Source organism: Passer domesticus, chromosome 4 (genome assembly GCF_036417665.1).
Source record: "Passer domesticus isolate bPasDom1 chromosome 4, bPasDom1.hap1, whole genome shotgun sequence".
Classification (NCBI taxonomy): domain Eukaryota; kingdom Metazoa; phylum Chordata; class Aves; order Passeriformes; family Passeridae; genus Passer; species Passer domesticus.
In genome coordinates, this window is record NC_087477.1 from 75,016,413 (window position 1) to 75,040,966 (window position 24,554).

At 42.1% G+C, this 24,554-nt stretch overlaps 1 long non-coding RNA gene across 2 annotated transcripts; it reads left to right on the forward strand.

Moving 5' to 3' along the window:
- Positions 1–15,311: 15,311 nt before the first annotated feature.
- Positions 15,312–22,536, forward strand: LOC135300110 (uncharacterized). 2 transcript variants are annotated; one of them, XR_010361990.1, is made up of 3 exons: positions 15,312–15,725; positions 20,016–20,159; positions 22,213–22,536. It is a non-coding gene; the product is annotated as an uncharacterized LOC135300110 (long non-coding RNA). The 2 variants fall into 2 exon arrangements; XR_010361991.1 differs by having other exon boundaries at positions 20,053–20,159.
- The last annotated feature ends 2,018 nt before the right edge of the window (positions 22,537–24,554 follow it).

Below are 24,554 nucleotides of genomic sequence, written 5' to 3' on the forward strand. Positions count from 1 at the left end.
GAACCATCCAAAGTGCAAACCTGGGGTGAGGATGAGGACAGGATGCTTGGGGATTTTTGTTTTGGTTATTTGTATTCTGCCAATTACCCTACAAAAAAAAAGCACAAAAACATGCTCAGTCTCAAGGAATGAAAGTGTTTGTGTCAAATTTCAGATACATGTACTGTGCTTGAAAAGCATCAGAGAATGACAGAATTCAGAAGCGACAGATTAAAAGCTGGAGTCCTGGGATTCAGGACTGGGGTACCTGTTCAAATGTACAACACACCTAAGCCTTTAAATATGCTCAGGCATTTCTCAGTCTGTTGTTTCCCCCAGAATTGTTCTCATGTTGGATTTTGGTTGCTGCTCTTTCTTTTAGCTGCTCTCCCATGGGAATGCAGACAAGTCTGGCTCCAGAGACACTATCAAGGGGCCCTAATGGGGCCTCTCAGAAACAGAGCAGCAGACATCAATAATGGCACGCTTCTTCCATGCTCCAAGAGGTAAAAGGATTCTGATCTTTTCCTCGACAGGCATGCATTAAAATGACAACTATTATGTACAAAGAGGGCACTTTTCTTTGTTCGTTCACTAGAATTGCCAGAGAAACTGGAAAAACATTTAAATTCCAAATATAAAGAGATGTGAAAAAGAGCAAATGTTTTCTTTAGCAATATTCTGTTGTGTTTATAGGACTTTTACCAAAACTTTGGTAGAAATACAACTTCCTTCTTGGCTTTTTTTGTTGTTGTTTTTTTTTAATGCTGACAAATACTGCAATTAATTTGTTACATAATCAATTCCAGGGCCCAACTGCATCCCTGTAGAGACAGAACAATCCATTATGGATGGAGGAAGCATGCCAGAAAAAGCAAGGCTTCGTGAAGGCATTTTGCCTATTTTGCTTTCTGGCTGAAGCTTTAAGGAAATAAACTCGCTAATACTTCTCCAACATATTTGGCTGACAGCTTGTACATCCCTCCTTGTCTTCAATATTACAGAGCTGCTGATGTGCAGGACCAGGGTAAAGTGATCTCTCTGCGGTCGTTGCTGTCGCTGGCATCACAGATTATTCCACTTCTTTTTTGCTGTGCTGCATTTGCAAGCAGATTGTATCACTCCTCTCTACAGCAAACAACACCCTCTCCTGCCTGCCTCTCAGTGGGCTTGATGGATTTAATTTGGGTTTGGCATCTCCAGGACTGAGATCTGTAATGGCAAACTCAGGGATGTCCATTTGACTAATGTGTTTTGCAGTAGCATGAAATATCTAGAAAGAACATGAACAATGTTTGAAAAACAGGGTTTTGTAAAAATTTCAAAAAAGTAATCTGTCGCCTACCTTGTTTTCAGAGGAAATAACCACACTGTGGGTAGCTGGGATATTCAATCCTTGTGGTTATACTTATTAAGAGAGGAGAAGGCCATTATTGAGACTAGAAGAATGTATTTTCCTTAACTTGCCTGCCCTTGCTAGCACAAAGTATCAACTTTTCCCACATGACCTCATCTGCTAACCTGTATTCTGGCAAGCCCGGTGAGAAACATCAGTTTCCATCACGACTTCCAAAGGAATGTTTCCTTAAAATCCAGAATGTAACCAGTTTCACATTAAGCACATAATCACAATGAGAGTAAACACCAAATTTTTAATGGCAGTGAAACACATCTCAAGGTGAAGTGATGTTTTTTTCACTTTTGAAACTGAGCAAATGGAAGATGGCCTCAGCTGCAGGGGCAGAGAATCCCAAATAACCCACAGCTAAACCTGCAACATACAATTCATGATTTGAGTGCTCCGTGCTGTGATCTCCTCCTACTCCTTCCAGCCTGCTGCAGAAAGCGCACGGTAACGGAAATCATCAGAACAATTCCAGTCTGCTCTGGTGACTAACAACATTTTCATCTGCTCAAAGCCATATAACTTACACAACTGAGAAGTTTCCAGAAGGAAATTACTACTCAGATAGCTACAGCCCTTTTAAGATGGCTCACACCAAGGAGGGTGAAGGGCAAGACATGAATCCAGCACAGCAACAGAGCCTTTCAGAGCTCTCCAGCTGCAGACATGCTTCTGGAGGCAGGAACACCAGCAAGCTTGGTGGCTACAGGTTTCAGTACCACGTAGGAGGATTTAGGTATGAAGTCATCATTAGAAAATGTGAAGGCAGACACGTCTCAGGAGCAGGCTTTATTTTGGGCACAACAAAAGGAGCAGCATCCCGGGGCTGAAGGTTGCAGCGGCACCAAAACCTTTCTAGGGTGGAGCATGGAGCTCCTGCAGACTTCTGCCTGGTGGAGGGAGCTGAAGTTGCTGGTGTGGGTGCCAAGTACTGCCAGGGAAACCAGGGAGTTTCCAGCTTTGCTCCCTAACAACAGGACACCTCATCCTGCCCTTTGAGCTTAATGATATCCTCAAGCCCTTTCTCAAATCCTTTTTCATATGTGAGCTATGTTTGCCCTGTTGCTCCCACAATAACCTTTAAACACTTGTTAACATGAAGACTTTAACACTCTTTAACACTGCTTTTAGCATCTTCCTGGCAGGCATCCTCACTGCAATCCTCCTTTTGAACTGATCAAACCTGAGCAGGTATTTCACATCCTTCAAGGATGTGGAATCTATCACTGCGTTCTTTAAAACCCAATGCATATGCAAATACATACACAGTAATGAATTTTAAAAGCTTAAAATCAAAGTAAGATAAGCCAGAACTGTTGTTTAAAAGCAACTTGCAAGAAATATAGATAAATCCTCTTCCAAATGCATCAAGGAAGCAAACTAGGGAATCAGTAGAGTCAATATGTGATTGAAGTTTAAAGTTAGCCTTAGAAAAGATAAGATCATATGAGAACATTACAGAAAAGCTGAATAAATATCTTACTTCTCTAAGAGAGTTAGGGAAATTCCCATGCAAGACCCTTTCACCTCCTTTCCCAGGAGTTCTAAGGTAATACAGTCAAACTGTGGTGTATAACCTTTGGCTTAAAAACAGTGGTTTTTGTGAGAGAGAAAGGCAATAAATGTGACTGTGATTTTTCTTTAATTGTTCCAAAAGTCAGGGTTCTACAGGCGTGGCATCTGGACCAGAGTGAATTAATAAAGAGTGCAATAAAACAATGAGGAGAGGCAATAATGTGATATGAAGGAGTCAGCATAATTCTTAAAAAGAAGACTTATGCCTCACAAGTAAATCTGCTGGAGTTCCATGGTGGAGTCACTGAGCATGTGGAAAGGGAGATCCAGCACATATGGCCAATTCAGATTTCTAAAACACCTTCAGTGCTGCTCCTTCTCAAGACCAAAAAAAAAAAAAAAAAAGGAAAAAAGGAGGCAGGATTTGAACAGAGTTTTCACTGTGAAAAGGGCATTTTCCTTCCTTGGGGACTGGCATGGCATTAAAGCTGTTCAACACAGTCACAAACAACTTAATAAAAGTTGTATAATACAAAACTTTCTGTGAGAAGGGAGATGAAAAAATGTGTTGATACTGAGTTATTTGGGGTAGTAAAGATAAATTCTGGGTGTGGGGAGAGACTTAATAATACTGAGCAACAGAGCAAGCTGAAATGCAGAGCACATAATTGCAAAAATCTTCCTAACAGCAAATTAAAGAGGCCCTGAGCTGGTTATTACCACTGAGGAATGAGAGCTTGGGTTGTAAGAGTTCCAAAAAGCTGGCAGTTCAATACTCAGCAGTAGTAAAACTGCAAACTGATCACTTAGTGATTATCAGCAAGGGAACCAAGAACACGTCTGAGAACTGCCTCATGCCATAGTACAAATCATCAGGCTGCACAGCCTGGAAACTTTTTAGTGCAAGATACCCCACTGCAAAAAAAAAGACATAGGAAAATGCCACAAAATGTGGTGATTGTGTGATTAGCTGTAGATCTTCTTGCTTCAGGATGCTGTGGATTTTAGGAGTTCAGTCAGCCTGAAAAAAGCCTGAAACAGAAAAACCCATCATCAATTGAAAAATATAACACTTCTCCCTCCAGAACATTCACCAATTTGAAGGTTTTGAAGAAAACAAGCACTGGGCTAGATGGACCTTCCATAGGAACAATAAAAACATCCTTACATTACCATCACTGCTCTTAAAATATGTTATACACATTGTCTCCTTGTCGTTATGGGAATGCCTCAGCTGATTTCTCTGCAGTCACCTGATGAACTGCAGTTTGGCTCTCAGCATCTGAGTCATTGTGTCATATTTCATCAGGCTCAATCCATTGTCTGGTACATTCACCGTGAATTTTGCTGGGGTTTCCTGCAAGACTCAGGTGAAGCTAGTACAAACAGTACAAACTCAGCAGAGGCAGCACCTCCAATTTTTTTTTACCTTCTCTTCAATGGTTAAATAAAAAATATTTGTGGATTTGATATAACCGAATTATGGTGACATAGCAATGCTATCAGGATGAGAGAGAACTATGTAGAAAATCATCTCAGCCTTCAGAAAGGTGGTGGAGAGGACAGCTATTTCTCAAAAGGGCACAGACAATGAAAAGGGAGCTGAAAGCTCCTTAGAAACCAAACCTAACAACCGGAGGACCCACAACAGTCTTGTGATTGTGACTGCTGTGGACATCTGTCCAACAACTGTGCCAAGAATTCAATTAATAGGCCAAGAACACAGCCAGAACTGAACAAAGGAGTGCTGTCTCCTTGGGGAAGCTGTCTGGTACCCTGCAGTCTAGCTCTGAAGAGCACACACTCTGTGACAGACAATACGGATGACTCCAGAGCCCAACACCCCACTTTAGACTGAAGAACATATCCCAAATGCAGCACTTTCAAGAGAAGTTTAAACATCAAACTGTATCAGTCCTAATGAAAATATCTGAACCTTGAACTGAGAATAAGGAAACGAGAGATGGGTGGCATTGTCTGTGATTCACCTCTTGAAAATTTTATTATCCATAAATTAACATGATGGTTTGCAAGAAAAAAAGTTATTTTAACAATAAATTTTACCCATGCCCCACATAATCTTAAGGCAGAAATAGATATGGTATAGGATGGATCAGTATCAGCAAGCACAAGAGATGCCATGGAGTTACAGAACTTGTGAAACACTGCAGTGTGCACTAGGAATACAGGAGGAATTACAGCAATCTGATTCTGAAGCCTCTCAGTCAGCTCTGTTATAATATTTATCTGCATATCAAGAACAGATAATAATAGTGAGAAAAAATGGTAATCACAAAGCATACAGTTAATTGAAAAACTGGAAGTCTATAGGAAGACTTTTAGAAAACATGTGGGCTACCCAACCACCAGTGAAACAAGGTACCAAAAGTTTCAGTGCAGCATAAAATTGTCTTTGCCTGCAAACTCTCATTCCTGCTGCCAAAAATCTGAAGAGCTCGAGCTGTTCTAATCTCTAATTTGTAAACAGTGTTTATTTTGTTTCTCTCTCTATTTTTTAACATATTATAGTTATTTCTGCTCTCGGTACAATGATAAGGCAGCTCATTTATTTTTCCAAGCCCTATATTTTTCAAAATTGAGCCAACCACATATTTTCAGCATGATATGAATTTTCCTTCACCTTGCTTTACATCACCAAGTGTTATGAAACTTACTTTCTTGCTGTTTGTAAAGCAATTTGAGATCTTCTTCTGACAGATATAATACATCCAAACAATTATTCAGCCCCATTCTTAGGTGAATCTTCTCCAGTGCATCAGGGCAGAATTATCTGGTGACATGTTGAATGGCTGAGAAAAAGAAGGGATTTCTCCTCTGCTTCTGCTCACACAAAACTCATTGATGCCACAAAGCATTTCCAGTGATTTTCTCCTCCAGGAAAGTGGAGAGAATTTTGCCTTGAAGAGAGCTGGTGTGTTTGCAGAAGCAGAACAACTCTCTGTTTCTGATGTGAACAGACTGGTGCCTGAGAAAGTCTTGGCAATTTCCTCTTTCTCCTCTTGCAAAACATCTCTTCACATTAGGAATAAAGCACAGCAAACCCGAGGTGACAGAAGCTGTCATTTACAGGGGACAATCACACAGTGCTGCAGCCCCTTGCCCACATCATCTCAGTGTGCCTCCCTCACTTCAGGCCGTGCGTACATTGCCAGGCATGCTAATGCTCTGCTCTCCCTGTGGTCACTGCTGTGACCACATAAATCATGTGAAGACACTGTAGATCTCAGTGGAGCAAAGGACAGAAAACTGCTGCTACGTTCTGCTTTTACAAATAGAGCATCTGAGCCTAGGACATATCCGGCACAGGTTAAAAATAAAAATAAACCACGTAAAGTTGTGGCCACAGCAGCTACGTTTTGGCAGGCAGTGTAGAAATGTTACCTCTCCAAACAAAGTAAGCACAGCCTTAGGCTGGGAAATAACAATTATTTCACCATATCTGAGTCCTGCATCAAACACAGCAGCTCCAGATTAATACACCAAAACTGAAATGTCCCTGTGTGAGCTACTGCGTAATGTTCCTTTGTAGTGGAGTTCTAGGGCTTGGTTTTGGCTTTCCTGTTGCACATATAAATGGCTAATATTATTTAAGATGCTGCATCAGTGACATCTGCACAGGGAAGGCAGCTATAACACACACCCTGCACCCCAGGAGCAGCAGCAGCCAGGTGAGGTCCCTGACCAGCCACAATGTGCCTCTGTTGAGGCAAATGTGTCCCATGCCTGGTCAACATTTCAAAAGAGCTACTCAGCTTACCCAAATGCACCTCCCTATTCTTTATCAAATTACTAGGGTGTATTCCCTAGATTTCCATTGGTTATGAAGGAAGCTTCATTTGCAAATAAAGTGTCTCCACTTAGCTTCCTCAATTAGGGTGTATTAATCCGACTCTTGCTCAATGGGCTTAATTCAAATGCCTAACAATTTGCATTTTTTTGGTCATTTGAGATGCCTTAAGGTATCCTGAGCTTTCCCAAGGAGGTGAAAGCTGTGAAATAGGAGCTGCACGAGGCACTGCTGTCCTTGGAGCTGTAGCTGCAGACACGGCCCCACTGCTCAGAGCACCTCCAATGGCATTTGGTACTCATCCTTGGGCAGCCAGAAGTCCCATGTGGCCATGTGCTCTCCAGCTTTTCCCCTCTACTGCAAATCAATATGCTTGATTTATAAAAGCCACAGCAAGCCTAGGTCCTGCTGCTGTGCTGAAGGCAGGGTGTGTTAGCCATTTCCTCCCCTTTTTGTGCCTCTGTGGCCTGTGCACAAAGCCTCTCCACTGACACAGTGGTCACGGAGAGCAGTGACTGTCACGTTCTCAGCAGCTGGCAGGCTCGGGCAAGCCCACAGCCCGACCTCAAGGCTCTCTGGACATCACAGGCCTGGGTACATCCTCACTGAGCACATGTCAGCTCATCAGGGGATCAGTCAGTGCACCAGCAGCACCCGCAGGCAGCTCACTCACATGAAAATCCTAAACATCCCAAATTCCCTCCACCCAAGCTTACCACAGGAGTGTTTTCCACCACAGCCAAAACCCTCCATACAGGTACAGATGCTCTCAGCAAACAATTACTGAGCCCTGGTTCCTTCTGGGCTGCAGGCAGCTCAGGTCCTGCTGTGTGTGACTGCTTTTTTCAGGAAGCCCTTCCCTTAGAGGATTGTTCTGTAGCTGTCAGAGACAGGTTTGCATGACAAGCTGCCACGGGGTGGGCGACTGCCAGAGTATGGCAGAAATCTGTTACAAGGAGAAGCTGGGAGTGAAGTTAAGATAGCTGGTATAAATTTTAGACATGGATTAAGAACAAAATAAACCCTAGCTGTGATAGAAGGCCCATTAGTCAAAGGAAATTTTAAACCTGTCAACAACAATGCAGAAAATGCAGAAGTACTAAAGGGTTTTAGTTTATCTTTGGAGGAAGGAATATGATATTCCCACATCACATGAAGATGATGAAATGTGGTCAAGTTAGCAAAAAAGTCAGATGATTATAAAAGGCATTTCTTGGGTTACTGTTACATAAGCCAACCTGCATTATTTGCACCCCAGAACTGTGGAAAAGAAGACTGGGGAGTAGCTCTGGCCTACTGTTACTTCTTGGTATATTTTGGCACTAACAACAGTAAATGCAGGTAGTGTGAAGTTCCTAAAGACTGGAGGAGTACAACTGATGCGCCAACATTAAAAATATGCAAATATATTAGGGGAGATCTGTGCAAACAAACAAACAAACAAACAAAAAGTTTGTCCACCTCAGGTAAAATAGTGGCAAAATAGATAAAGAATCTGGTGAAAAAACAAGCAGGTATTCAATATTTCTCTATCTCATCTGATAGAGATGGGGTGATACAAAATACAAATAACCCAACCAGTGCACAGATTCAGAGCTAGCTGAAAGATTTCAACAAGTCCTCCGTGAGGCTCATCATGGAATGGTATGGAAGTAAAAAGAAAATAACCATGGAAAAATTTGCAGATGACACAAAGATGGAGTACTAAATAAAGATGAGTCCAAGAGATTTTTATTAGTGGTATGGACCACTAATACATACAAAGTGGAACAAGCAAGCTAAGGAAACAAATTCTCCTTATGTTTATACTGGGAGCTTAAGACCAGTTGCCATTCTGAAACCATGCCTCAGGTAAGCACAAAATATGCTCCATTTCACTAGCACCAATTATCTTTTAAACAAACACAAGTTTTGCTTACACACCTTTCTGACTGAGTGCTGACATTTGCATGAACATTTGCACAGCATTACAGCTATGATTGAAAAGCCCAAGCAACTTCCCTAGTGTTTTCTTTTCTGCCCTCCAGCATTTGTTATCCTTTGTGCGGCACTTGAGGACTTCAGAATTTCTCTGAGAATTTCCTCGCATGAATCTAAACCTGTTATCACCTCTCAGACAGTTTGCTACAAATTGCTAGAGATTTCTCTAAACCAGATTAGGTGTCATGGTAACAAGGCTTTGGCACCAGCAGATCCTTTTCCCCTCCGGATCTGAGTGTGATGCTTCCATCTGGGGAGCAGCCTGCTGCCAGCACAGCCGTGCAGATCCTGACTCTGCTGGGGCTGCAGCACCAGGGGCAGGCAAATAAACACCCAAGAGGACACATCCCCTATTTCCTGCAAAGGCTTCCCTTCTCCCACATGGACACCCTGTTCTTTGAAGACTGTTGTACAGAGTTTCCCACCACTGCTCCTTTAGGCATCAGGTTTGCCAACATTCATTCTGCTTTTTCATAAAGATTTCAGCTCAGTTTGATATACTTTATTCTTTTCCCCAAGCCTATGCATTTTCATTCCAGTGCTCCACAATCTGTTTCTGAACAATATTTTAAAGTTTTTAAAGAAGTCAAAAGAAGAATTATTCATAAGTACTTATCCTCGTTCAACCCTTACATAAGCAATCATAGCTTTGATGAAGAGCATTGCATTTTCTTTTCACTATGTTTTATATCCATGTGATGATAACCCACTTAGAGATGTCTTTCTTAAGCCTGCTTTATAGTCTGCTTTTTCCATTGCTGTCTACACTGCTTAATCTTTCCACTGGAATATGTGTTTGCCAGTACTGAGAGCTACATTAGAAGAAATACACAAAATACTTTTTAATGTCAGTATTGCGAAATAAAAGCCGTCTCTGAGCAGCATTAAGTAATTTTAATATTAGAAGTCATTAAATACATGTGATCTAGATTATCTAGGTTAGGAAGTATGTACTATACCAGTAAATAATATGGAGAAAATGTGGCCCTTTTCACTTGTATATTCTATGCTAGGGGCCTCCAGGACACATAACAATATGGGTTAGCAATGGCATCTGCAAGCAGCAAGAGCGCTACAGAGTGATTTTATGGGCAGCATATTCACACAGACAATGTGCTACTGTGTGGAAATATCACAGCTGGCTCTGGACAAACTGGCCCAGAAAGCAGATGCAGAGTGACTGCACCAGTATTGCTCCCCACTTGGGCTGATCAGTGCAGATAACACAAGGGCACATCAGCTGGCACAGCTCTAGCACTCTCCACACGGGTTTGTTCCTCAGCCTGCTCTCTGACTGTGCTCTTTGAAAAGCTATTGTACCACAAAAGCCTACGTTTGTGCTGCACAGCAGGTCTCTGTGAGGTTCATAGAGTGGCTATAAACCTTTTATTGCAGCCTGGAGGCTGCAGGAGGATGGTGAGTTTTGTGTGCAGTGTCATACAGTGAAGGGTGTTCAGAATCCACAGACAGAAAGTGCAATCTGAGTGTCTGGTTCTTCTTCCCAGCATCTCCTCTCACGAGCATCTGGACAACAGGGGTTTGTACCCCCCAGACACACAAGGGAAGACTTGAACCTGGATTTCCCACAGTGTCACTGCCACCTCCACTAATTTAGCAGAAAATACTGGGGGAAAAAAGCTGTCAGATTCACATCCAACAGGAAGAATCTGTGTCCCACTAATACTGCCTGGTGCTCAAGGACAGGTGTGTTTCAGGACACGTGGCTGTTGGCTACCATGAGCAACTCATGCACTCCCTGAGCTGTGAACTTATTCCTTGGAATCAGAGCAGTGCTGAGTTTGCCAGTGAAAGTATTTCCCTACAATGTGATGTTGGGCAATGCTTTGCCTCAGGCTGACATTCATCTTGCAATATCACCTAGACTGTCCCTGAAAGCTGACAGCTGCTTCACAGGGACACCTGAGGTTCAGCTGAGGTTTGTCCTCACCTTGCCACATGCCAGACAGCTTCCTCATTGCCATTAGCCACTGGGCCACGCTGCTGCTTCTGCCAACTTCCACAGCACCAGCTTTAAACTGGCCTGTGCAGTTCCTGTGGACAACATTCTCTTGCCCTCTGGGCATTTGAAAACTTGCTTGAGGTGTTCTGGTGTTAAGGATAACCATTTTTTTAAATTAAGATTAAGATTAAGAAGCTACTTTGAAACCACCTCTGTCTCCAGAGAGATCAAGTAAAAATATATACTTAGAAAATTCAAGCCAGAAAACAAAATTTTAAAGTGCTGACAAAACATAAAAAAACACCTCAGGTTTATGAATTTTCTTCATCCACTGAAACTTAGATTTTGTATCTATGTGTAACTTAAGAAACAATACAAACATATAAATGGGATTGAAGCACCTGCTAATTATTGGCTTTTTTCTTCCTGAGACCAGCCCAAATGATAGTCTGATGTTCTGCAACAATAATGAGTAGAGGAAACCAACTCCCCAGATTTGCCTTTGAGGGGCTTTGGAAGAACTGACTACATGCAGGTATCTTTGATTTCATCCAGAAGAGAACATCACAAATAAAACACAAAGAAGTATTTCTATCAGGAAGAAATCAGCTCTTGAATATTTTGATTGCTTTCTGTCTGTTGAAAATGCCACAAAACAAGAGCAGAACATTGAGGTCAGGACCTACCTCACATCTGAGATAAGCAATTGTAAATCTGTGGTTTTTTACAGGACAGGAGACAACACAGCTGCTATAGCAAGAAAAGTGCATGTCCCCTGCATGGAAGGTTCTGCCTTGACAAATGCCATTAAATCTCTCTCTCAGCACTGCCTTTCCTGCCTGCAGCTGTCCACCTGACCCACGTGTGCTTTCCAGTGACACCAGGGCAGTGCTGGGCTGGGACAGCCAGCTCACATCCTGCACAGCTGGGACACAGCTGGAACTGAGACCCCTGGAAATCAAAATACTGAAAATCGGAGTAAAAGTGTGAAGAAAAGCTGTAGGAGAGAATTCAGAACTAAATGTTGGTGACCAGGCAGGACTAATCCACCTGGTGACCAGGTATGAGACATATTACAGGGTGTTAAGAGCCATATATTGACCACACAAGTTGGGTGTCCAAATTAACTGCATGAAAATCAGCTTTACCTGAAATGACCAGCATTATGACCATGAGATAAGGGAAAATTACTAAGTTTACTGTCAAATTATCTGAAAGAATAAGACATTGGGAAATGCTTTAAACAGACTTAGAGGGGAGGAAAAAAAAAGGTGAAGAAGTGTGGGGACAAACTGATCTTTGTTGTAGCTGCTTAGGGCCAGAGCCTGAGTAGCTTTAGAGACTGAATTATCCTCAACTCTTAACAAATGATCCTTTCAAGTTATGCTTCAACAACACCATCTGGGCAGTATTTCAGTATGTGCTCTGTGGGCAGAGACTTTGATGTCCAGAGTGTCAATCCTGGGCTTTTCAGAAGGCACTGCTATCATTGCAAAAAAAATGTTAAGGGAAAAAAAAACCCACCTTCATAAAACCCCCTCACACACAAGAACAACAGGAAAGCCTAGCTGAAACCACACCTCATAAAATTATTTACAGTAACTGAGACTGAGGCCAGGGGAGTTATTCCACACTTCTACCATCACAGCTGTGATAGTTCAGCCTTCAGTCTTTGGAGAGTTGAAACACCATCTTGTATCAAAGGGAAATCACTGAAACTCAAGCTGTAGGGTTTCATATCTTGGTGCAGATAGAAAGGCCAAGCAAAACAAACATCGGAAAAGATCCTGAGAGTCAGCAGAAACTACATTATATCCTTCCCTTATTAATTCGTGTTTATTTTATCTGTCTTTCCTTCTGACTTTTTTCCTAGACAAAAAGGCTTATAACCAGACTAGCTTTTATTCTTACTTCTGCTTCAGTTCCAGTTAAGACCAGTAATAATCCCTAATAATTTGGTGGTCTTGAACTTTCCAGATAAAACAGACAAGCCTTAAAAATGGAAAAATCCTGGCTGAAAAACCTTTCTTTAATATCCAACCTAAACCTCCCCTGACAGAGCTTCAGGAATGGCCTTTCACGTCCTGTCACTGTCACCAGAGAGAAGAGATCAGTGTCTTCCCCTTATGAGGAATTTGTTACTGCAATGAGGAATTTGTTACTACAAGGTTACCCTCAGTCTCCTCCAGGCTGAGCAGACCAAGTGCCCTCAGCATCTCCTCACACAGTTTCCCCTCAAGGCCTTTCACCATCTTTGTTGTCCTCCTTTGGACACTCTCTAACAGTTCAATGTCTTCCTTACATTGTGGTGCCCAAAACTGCACCCCATGTTCAAGGTGGGGCTGCTCCATTTCTGTGTGTCAAACACCAACAGAAGACAGCACACACAGACGCAGGTGAAAGACCACAAAAATATTCCCAGAGCCCTACTCATGGATATGCAATGGGATGGACAGTGGGAAACTGAGGCTGAGGGGTCTGGCAGGCTTTGGGGGCAGTGCTGGGAGCAGCTGCCAGGCACTCACCCCACGGCAGGAGCCCGAGCCTCCTGCTGCCAGAAACAGCTAGAGCTCACCTCATGCAGGTGCAAAAAAGCCCTGTGCCAGAAAGATCCCTGCCAAGGGAGCAGTGTGGCACCAGGGGTCAGGGACAGGAACTGCTGCAAATGGGGCAAGTCATACTGGGACAGAAGGGAGGAAAATGCAGTGACACAGCAGCTCTGCTGGACCCGGGAGGCAGCGCTGGCACTCTCCATGGAAGGGTGGAAGTGTCCTCATGGGGAATGAACGCAGGTAAAGAGCAGACTCTAATTTCACCCCTTAATTTACCATGTACTATGTACTAACTGACATCACAAATAGTCCTTGTTGTCTAAAATGCATGCCATGCTAAACCACATTTTAAACAAGTGATTAAGTCAAAAAGACTAGATTCTTCTCTGGCATCTTGGATTAAGCACCCAACATACTCTGTAAAAATTATGCAGTGTAGGAGTACAGTAAGTGAGTTTTACTAATATGTTCCATTCAATTGTTATTATGAAAAAGGAAATTATCAACAGCTAAAACACTTTTCATTTGTTTCCCATATTGTTCTTCCTTCTCAAAAATGACTTGCTCAAATAATCTTCACAGCCCACACACATCCACCTTTCAAAAAATAACAAAGCACCAGCCCATGTTTGACTTGTTGGCCTCACTTCTACTATTTGTAGTGACAGTCTTTTTATTTTTGGATTGTGGCTTTCAAATTTGAAACTAAGAAAGGCAGCCGCCCCCGGAGCACCATTTGCGTGGGGGGAATGTTTAGTACACAAAGCTGTCTGTGACCCTTCCTCCTGTCACTCACCCCGCCCACACCTCTCATCCTCCCCGGCAGGTTTCTGTGAAGATCAGTGGCACAGAGAGCAGAAGCCCAGCTCCTGGTGAGCAGGGCTCACATGAGGAAGTGCAGCCAGGCATGTCAGCTTGTGACTCCTCGTTTCACGCTGCAAACAGGACGGGGCTTCACAGCACTCCGGTCCTGTCCTAGAAATAATTGTGCAAGGGAAGAGTTTAATCATTTCAGCAATAATACCTAAATCAAAGGAGTCACAGGATGGGAACATCCTGACTGGAGCATATGGATTTTCCACTGAGCTCCCTGGCAGTGTTTAATGTTGAAAGAATAGTGAGGAAGGCACAACAAAACATCAGATGGAAAATTAGAAAATAACTTCACCGTAAGTGAGGCTTCCTTTGCTACATACTTCTTTCACACCCTGAAATATTTGTGTATCTCTGAAAAAAATCCTTATCCCATCTAATATCCTGGGATTTGTTTTCAGCATTGTGGACTCTGAGCACTGACCCCTGCTGCACTTTTGGCCTCAGTGAAGTCCCAGGTCACAGTGGCACAGGACTCTGAGAACGCACCTGCTCCTCACCTTGTCACTGTGCACACCACCCCATGACTAATCCCTTCCACTGCCTGCTTTAGAGCTCTCTTTACAGCTTGGATTCTTTAGACATGAGTATAGCTGCAAAGAACATGCCATTCCTTTGTCTGTGGCACTGTATCTGCCAGTCCTTTATCCAGCCAAGGATTTAGGTAGTTTTTTCTGGCTGGTGCTCCACACTGGGACAGCATTTTCCATAGTCAACATAGGGAAATATTTGGAGTTAAGTAGTAAGCGATGACAAGGGGTACAGGAATAATGAGATAAATTAATAGTTTAAATTGTTTATTTCCGTTTTATAACCTCAGTATTTCTTTGCCTGTTGAATAGCTCATTTATTGTATTTGCAGAGATCCCCATGGCAGTGAGGAGTGATGAATCTGACTCCATATTCTCAGAAGGCTAATTGATTATTTTGTTATACTATATCAAAGAATACTATACTATACTATACTATACTATACTATACTATACTATACTATACTAAAGAGTACAGAAAAGATACTTACAGAATGCTAAAAGATAATAATGGAAACTCATTACTCTTTCCAGAGTCTGGACACAGCTTGGCCCTGATTGGCTAAAGAGTAAAAACAACTCACACCAGAATCCAATGAAGCAATCACCTGTGGGTAAACAATCTCCTAACACATTCCAAAGGAGCAAAACACAGGAGAAACAAATGAGATAATAATTGTTTTCCTTTTTCTCAGAGGCTTCTCAGCTTCCCAGGAGAAAAATCCTGGGCAAAGGGATTTTTCAGAAAATGTGAATGCAACACTCATTCACCCCAAGGAGCTGGATTCCTCCACAGTTCTTCCCAGCACTCAAAATCCTGTTAAATGTGAACTACATATTTTTGCCAATTTATTTAATGTTTCTTTTCTTAAGCTGTCAGAAAACAAGAAGGTTGAAGATCCCCATCTATCTGAGCTTTGCTTAGTGCAATGTTGTAGCAGGAGGCACCGAGAGGACCTTGCCTACTCTCCTTAATGATCTCCCAGCACACCTGAAATGCAGGAGTGTCCTGTGGGATCCATAGGGGAAGCATCTCCTAACTGACAAGAGATATTCGCTAAGCACCTCAGAAAGTTTCTCCACAAAAGGGGAATCCCAGGACAGCCTTTCTCATCCAGAAGAGGTAAGGAGATATTTCAGAAACAGCTAATTTTTCTAATACGTGTTTTAAATTTTTAGCCACATCTCTTGTTGATGAAGGATATGGATTATAGAAGGAACAGAACTGATACATTCTACTCTTGAGAAAAATGATGTAACTTTACTAATTTTCTAATGAAAGCTTCCATTGTCAGCCCAAAATAAGTGCTATTTTGAAAAAGAGCATGCGAGCTGTATATCGAAACGCCCACGGCTGTCATACACAAACACTGCACTTGCACTTTAAACAGCACTTTTTCTGGCAGTGGAAATAAGACCTACTTTATTTCTAAAGTTGTTTGTTTTCAATTTTTGGTATGTGAAGGCTCTCAGCTGGAGTTTCAAGAGTTGGGCTGGCAAGAGTCACAGTTAGGAAATTACAGGGGTTTAAGGCCCAGGTTGACTGAGCTGTGGTCTAGGGCTAAGGGTGGATGTGAAAGGCTTTACTAAGGTGGGGCTTGTGCCAATATGAAATCCCTATCTAATTTTAGGACTTCACCTTACAGAAGTTTCAATATCAAGATTAATCAGGATTTTTGTTGGGAAAAACCTTAGGCCAACAGGCTGATGAAGAAAGATCGGTATTGGATTGAGAAAAAGCCCTTGATAAATTTAGAGTTGGTGCCAAGAGAAGCATGAATCCAACACCAGTGCAAATCCTTGATTAGTTTAACACAGTGAGGCCTTCCAGCCTTATGAAAACCAAAGAGGTAACACCACTGATCAAACCTTGCAACTCTTGCCAGAACTCAAACTCTCTGACTTTGCTTGCCTGTGCCCTTTTCCATCACCTAAACCTTAGGGTCAGCTGTCTTCCAGTAGACCCTGAATCCTTCAGTTATTCCCAAATCCAAATCTAATTAGGTCTGGGTGGCAAATTTAACTCCAGGACATGTTTTTATCCCATCCTGAACCACAGTCACTCTTGTGACCCAAAAATCAATTTAATACTAGATTTAATTATGCTTGTTCCTGCCCACCCCAGATACCAGAGGTAAGTGGGGTTGATAAGGCAGGCTTTACATGGTGAATGAAAGCAGTTGATAGACAAGTTTAGGGTTGGTGTTAAGATCACAGTTTTAGGCAGCAAGGACCAGGGTCTTCAGTCTGTGGCTGTCTCCAGCAGAAATCTGCCTGGCTTCAACCCAGGCCACATCACTAATTTCAGATTCAGGGCTAGAAAAGGTCAAGAGATTCCAATAAGTTGAAGAGTCTTGAACTGCTGGAGCATCTCCTCTACCAAAATCAGGCAACAAGCCCAGAAATCATGAGTCTAAATGTTTCTGGGCATGATCACTAAAGGCCTCTTCTGTGGTGTTTGGTATACACAACCCTGTAAATAAACATCACCATGAGACAACCTAGGAATAAAATCTGAGTGACAAAATACATCTGTTCTTTTTAATAATTACAATATTATTGTAAACATTACTTCAAAAAATACAAAGGCGATAAAGTCCAGGCCTCAAAAATTGGGAAACATAAATAAACCTAATTAATTAAATTCACTAAGTGCACACATTCAAGTGCATTATAATTCAGCCTTTAACTGCATAACAGCATAATGGTTTTGTTTATGTTATTGAATGCATTTGGTGAATATTCCCCCTCAGCATTAGGAGAAATGTATCAGGGATGGGCAGCTAATAATGGTATACTTACTAGGGCTCTTACCTTCCAAGCAAAAAACTTGTGAAATATCTAGTAAATGGGGAAAAGTATTCCAGAAAGGAGGAAAAAACCCATCACAAATAAAGAAAATAATGAACATAAAAAAGGCTCATTAAAGTCATCAAATCATTAAAATGATTAAGTGTCATCTGACACTTAATATGTCCAGATCAGAGACGCTAGCTGTAAGTCAGAGATAGCAGCACTACCTGCAATCACAAGAATATTGTGAAGATAATTCATTTCAACTGGTGAATGCATATTACTTGAGATATCACAAAGACACAGGCACAAGAATGCTTGCAAAGAAATACATCAATACTGAGCTGGATATATAAAAATATGTTTGCAAGAGGAATATTAAAGAAATAGTGACAAAGTACACTCTCTCATCTGATGAGAGAAAATAGCACATAAGAAAAGAATTTTAAACCCCCACCTACGTGCCTTTGTGCAGGTATTCTGATATCTTATTTTTTAAAAAAAGAAGACATAAGATAGTTCCAGGAAACGTGTAAAGAATATTAAAAGAAATCTAAATGTCAAAGCTAGCAACCAGCCACTCAAGCTCAACCAGGAAAAAAAAATCAAAACTAAAAATAAAGCATTGAGACTATCTGCATGCTTAAAAAAAGACAGGCTCATTTTCTGTGCTGAATTTGGAGCTGCATAAGGACTCAGTGGAAATAACAGAATCTGTGGCACATTTTTGCACCACAGTGACATCAGCACCTTGGTGGATGAGACGCTTCAGTGCCCAGCACTTGTAGCTTGATGTGCCTCACTTAACCCGTGGGTCCAGGCCAGCACACTCAAGAAACCATGAGAACTCTTGGTCACAGTCCTTTCCTAGGTAATTTTATTTGCAAAAAGATCAAACAGGCACTTCAGCCATTCCTATGGCCATGCTGCTACCTATGAGAAGCAACTATGTCTGATCTAAATAGGATTTAACTTCACTGCCTTGTTGTGAGGACAATGAGGCATTCATGGTCCCTACTCTTGAAAGTGGTTGTTGTAAGAACTAATTAATATGTGCTGTATAATTCTGCTAAACTGAGAAAATTGCATAATGAAACTGAATTCCTGAGTGGCTTATGATTATGATTTACTCAGGAGTTCCATTAAATAATAACAAAAACTATTTTTGTTTTGAATTTGTTGGATATTAAACCAGGTTTTAGGAAAGGACAGGGTCTACAAAGTACAGTATTTGTAAAAAATATACACAGGAACATCTTTCCAGCTGGACCTGGAAACTGGAGCAGTTGAGAGTGTATCAGGAATTTTTACATTCTATTACAAAGACAAACAATTGATATGTCCATAAATATTAAATGTATCAATAAGAAAAAAAAATTATATGTCTTGTTACTGTGATAAAAAATGTTCTAAACCTCTGCAGCTTCTTTATCCTCCAGCTGACTGTAAGGATGAGGGTTGTGCACAGTCCATGGAAAATTCTTTGCTGTAAACTTCACACTGGTAGCTCTGGAGCCTCACACAAAATGCTCTGGCAATTCTGATGTGTGAGAGTGTTCTCAGGCAAAAAGCAGTAGAAGTCTAGCATAGGGGAAAATTTGGTTCATTTTCTTCTCTGGAGCAACTGGAGTTTCTTGAGTCCTACCTAGGCATAAAGGTCCAGAGAAATTGATTTTAGCCACGGGATGGATGGTGGTGGCCTCTCCCTGCTGCCCCCAGGCTGGTCTATGATCTGAGCAATGCTCAGAATCTTGGGTGCTTCCTTCCCTTTAGGGTGGGTTGTCACCCTAATACACAGATTTGGCAGCTCTGACTCCAAAAACTGGAAATAACTTTCAGCAACAATCCCACCCTAATATGTTCAAGCATCAAGTTCTTGAACTCAATGCACTTGGCTGACTTTTAATTGAAAACCCAACATGGATGACCAGCAAACCTGTAATTCCTTAGTAGTTAGTAATAATAGTAGTGTAGGGAACTCTAAAGACCCTAATTTTTAAACTCAGACATAATTATTCTAGATACTGTACAATGAAAAATATTTGTTCCTGTCTCCAAGAGTTTCACGTGCAAGTGCAGCATGGAACAGAGAAGGATAAATAAAGAAAATATAAGAAAATAAAATAAGAAAATAATTGGTGTGACAGCATCAGCAGACCAGCATAGGGACTGCCCTGCTTCTGGGGGGAGGCAGCACAGGAAAGGAATGTTAATGACAAAGCAGCAGCAAGATGGTGATGAATCTTGGTAAGTAATTACAAGACTGAAAAAGGGTAGACCAGAAAAAAGCCACTCAGAAATCTAATGAGTAGGCAAAGGAAGCATCACAGGTCACTTGAAAGCAAGAGTTAGTTACTAATTTTTCCCTGCCCTGAACTTGTGTTACTTCAGACCAGGCACGGTGGTCAGAATTTCCAGAAGCATCTTCAGCAACTCATTTTTCAGATGTCTGGTCTGAGATCCTTTTGATTTTCAAGGAGCAGATATCTCACCTGCTTTGGCAAATCAGCTCTGTGGCTTCTGTTGGACACCAACAGACTCAGCTATTCACCCCCAAGTCTCAAATCACTGCTGATAGTCTTGGCTTATAAAACACCTCCATATTCTTATCCCCTCAAAGGAAACAAAAATGCTTACCTGAGCTGATTGTCTCACAGCTACTGAAACATGTGTGCTGGAGGAAAGGAAACCAAAAACGAACAATTATAAACATGTCTTGACCACGGAGTGCAAAAGGCTGGTGTACACCTCTGAACTGGAAAAGGTGAGTGATAGATGCTATGGCTGCACAACACAGACAGATATAGAGGCAAAGAAGGCCAATGCCAGCCAGAATATTAAGGACAAATGAAAGTGAGCCCAGAGATTACAGGTATTAAACTTTCCAGCTATGTCTGAGATTTTGAATCTGTTTATTCCGTAAAGTAAAACATATTACTTCCCAGGGAATCAGAGGAGAATAGAACTGCAATTTTGCAGTCACATTAGGATACCATTACAGGTGAGAGAACATTTATGTTTTATAGATTGCTCCATTCTAGGGAGGCAGTGACATGTGAATATCAAAGAAAGTTCCTTCTATGCTATTTCTCCATCCTCATTTTAAACTAAGCACTGGAGAAGATTGCTGCACACTGGTTATGTTTCCCATATGAGTAATAAAGAACTAATCACTCACATTTACAACATTACCAAAGCAATTGAAGCTAAATTACAAGGAAAGTCTATTTTATTAATGACTATGACTCAGAACAATTCCACAATCTCTTCTGCTTACCAAGTCCAACAAATACTATACTCTGACCTCATGACACCCCACCTGGGGGAATGTGTTCAGCTCTGGGGCCTCCAAAACAAGGACATGGAGCCTAGAGCTGCTGGCATTCTGGCCATGGAGCTCTGTGTGGTGGAGCACATCCAGAGGAGGGCTGTGAAGATGCTCTGAGGGCTGGAGCACCTCTCCTGTGGAGAGAGGCTGAGAGGGTTGGGGCTGTTCTGCCTGGAGAAGGCTCTGGGGAAACTTTACATCACCTCCCAGTACCTAAAGGGGACCTAGAAGAGAGCTGGAGAGGGACTTTTGACAAGGACATCAAAAGTGTATTATTATTAGAAAAGGTTTAGATTAAATATAAATTTAGGGAAGAAATTCTTCACTGTGAGGAGGGTGAGGCACTGGAACAGGTTGCTCAGAGAAGTTGTGGCTGATCCTTCTGTGGAAGTGTTCAAGGCCAGGTTGGATGGGACCTGGAGGAACCTGGTCTAGGGGAAATTGTTTCTCCCCACATCAGGGGTTTGGATCTAAGTGACCCTGAAAATCCCTTCCAGCTCAAACCACTGTAGGATTCTATGATCTCATTACATAAAACAGGTTATTGCTGCCCCCCATGTGTAAGCTGAGACATGACTCAGTACCTGGCTTTACATGATCAAGCAGCTTTTGGGATTGGAAGAATTGTTTCACCTTGTTGAGCTTCACATGGCATTTTCCTACAAAATTTGACAAGATTTATAAAACATGCATTTTCATTTCAGTAAACTTGCATTTATTTGCTGACAAAGATTCTAATCTTTTTATAACCATTGGGGAATGCATTTTCACAATGAGCAATTCTTTTAGGAAAATATTGGTACAAAAGAGAAAGAAGAATTGAAAAGATAGAGAACTGTGCTCCATGAACTTGTTGCTTTCCTGTCTCAGGAATTTCCTCAGCTTGCACCTCAGGTGACATTTACTCGAATTGCCTTAAAGAGGGCAAGGAGATGATGCATCAAATAGATGATTGGCTCACATAGCAACAGTGATTCAGTAAAAGGTCAGCTTTATACCATACATAGGCAACAAAAAGGCTTCATCCTACTGTTAATGAAGTCAACATCAAAAGCCCCATGAGCTTCAAAGTGCCAGGGAGGAGCCTCTTACTCAGGATGTTTAGCAATGTCTCATGAGATATCCAGACAACAGCTCACCCACTGAAAGACAGCTCTGCCATATTGTTAATAAATAAACTGTTTATAACGTAATTTTGCTGCAAGCCCTTAGCTGTTGACATTTTGGCCATGGAGCTATATGTGTGGAACATAACAGGAGGTCCAAAAGGCTCTGGAATTCTGCAGAAGCAATGACAAAATGCCAAAGCAATGAAATAATTGTATCTGCTAGCTTTATTTTCATAATAGTACATAAAAAAAGACTAAAAGATTTAGAAAGAACACTGTGTAGCATGAATTTTTTATGTCTTCAGCTATTTTTGTCTCTTTCTGCTGCTTGTGTGACATATTGCATGAACCTTTGTGCAGATTCTGCTTGCATCCCTCAGGCTGAATTGACGTGATCGTTATCTACAAGAGGAGACGTCTGTACAGATTATTAAGTCTGACTGCAGGGTCTGAAATTGTTAATTAAAATATAGATGAGATAAAGGAAAACACCAGCAATTACATCACCGTCTCTGGGAACCACGGCTTAGCTCGCGGTGCTCTGGCCCGGGGATTTACTGCCCTTTGCAAAGGGGCAGGAAGCACACGGGATGAAACCAAGATTAGGGGAACCTTCTTACCTGTTCTGCCACCAAACCAGGGCTTGGGGAGGAAGTTTCTGAAATAAATAGGGCATCTTTCTCCTTTTTTTAAATGCCTTTATTAAAAATCAGCTCGGGTGGGGAGGAACTGATGGGTCACGCTCGCCATTGCTGCTCCCAGGAGTGGCAGGGAGGAGAAGAAGGAGAAGGAGAAGGAAGGAGGAGAAGGAAGGAGGAGAAGGAGAAGGAGAAGGAGAAGGAGAAGGAGAAGGAGAAGGAGAAGGAAGGAGGAGAAGGAGAAGGAAGGAGGAGAAGGAGAAGGAGAAGGAGAAGGAGAAGGAGAAGGAGAAGGAGAAGGAGAAGGAGAAGGAGAAGGAGAAGGAGAAGGAGAAGGAGAAGGAGGAGGATGCAGCTGTGTCCGCTGCTGTGCAGGCAGAGCTGGGGCTTCCATCCTCAGGAGAGCACCAGGAGATTCCAGTTTTCCAGTCTGACATTCGAGGTCCCCTTTCTAGCCGACATTCTTGCGTTTCGGGTGAAAGGTAAAAAGGGTCTTAGCGACACTGGATTCAGTTCCTCATCTTTAGATATCTCTTAGAGCTCTTAATTCCATGGTGCTCCGTTGTTTTAGGGGTTTTTCCTGCTAGATTTGGTGAGGTGCTTCCACATTTGCACACCAGCCCCGATGTCACCTCCTCCTCACAGTCCCAGGTATCATTTTCCAGGAAGCACAGGGGGATACCCGACTAAGAGAGATTTCTAACCATCAACAACAGGTAATTAAAGAAAAACGATTAACAACAGGCGATTACAACACGAAGTTATTAACAACAAATACTTAAAACTCCAAGCAGCAATTAGTTTAACTTGTTAACTCTGCAACTTAAAAAAAAAAAAATTAAAAAAGGACAACTTTTCTGCTCATGCAGTTTCCGTGGCCGCGGTTGCCCCGCGGAGCCGGGCGCCGTTTCCCGAGGCAATCGCACCCCCTGCAGCCCGCGCTCGGAGCTCCCTGCTCTGATCACGGCCGCTCCTTTCCTCCTGTCCCTTCAGCCACATCGGGCACAAATCCTCCCTTTTCTATTCCTTCCCGGATAATACTCCCCCCGTGGTTTTGCTCTTCTCACTCAACCCTTCCCGGTGGTTCCCGTCCCTCTCCATCCTGTTCATCCGCGCTGGGATGCCTGGGTTTCCTTCCTGCTGCCCCAGCACTGGAGCGGGGGGAGTCCGCAGGGTACGAGCACATTGTTCCCCCTGGGCTTTCCTGCACTTTGTACTTTTCAAGGACTCAAAAAGGTTAAAACATCCCATTTAGAAAAAAAAACCTACTTATCAGTTTAGCTAATTTAAAAATTAGTATTGTTTGCTGAATCAGTAAATAGCAAATTGATGATTGATTGACATCTGTAAACTGATGACTGGTAATTAGATTGGCAGATTAAATAATTACATTGAATACTTTCAACCCATCAGCTGGGCATGCCCACTCAGGATAAGCCTTTCTGTGAACAGCATGAAAAACCAATTTTCCACTCTAGGACCCTGCAGGAGGAGATCAAGCCTTGCTTTACCCCACTGGTTCCCATATTCACAAGCCACCTTTGCCTACAGTATTTATTTACCATTGCTGCTTTAAAGGAATGCAAATGCTACTCTTCCTTTCCTTTTGAAAAGATGTCTACTACAAGGTTTACTGTGAGCAGGATTATGCATTTTGTTTGAGTATCTGAGGGGGGTGAGCTAAGAGGAACACATGAACACGAGTAAAATTTTTCTCCCTTTTTCTTTTTGAGAACATCAGTCTTAGAGGTTTTTAGATGTAAGGAGTAACAGTGTTACCAAAAAATTGATGTGATATTTTTCCTACCCACCCCAGTTTTCTGCTTTTCTGTCCTGGCCAGAGCAGGGCTGGCCTTGGCTCTCCTCTCCTTCCTCCAGCCCACGGATATTTCTTCCGTCTTTCCTCTAGGAAGAACTGAGCAATGGATGACACTTCTTGGTTTTCAGTTGATTCCAACACGCACCCACACTTTAAATTGAGAGGAGAGCTTTATATACAAAAGTCCTGGAAGGAAAGAAGATGTGGTCTGTTTCTATTGTGTCATTAACATTAAAATAAAACAGGATGAGGTGAAACAGTCACC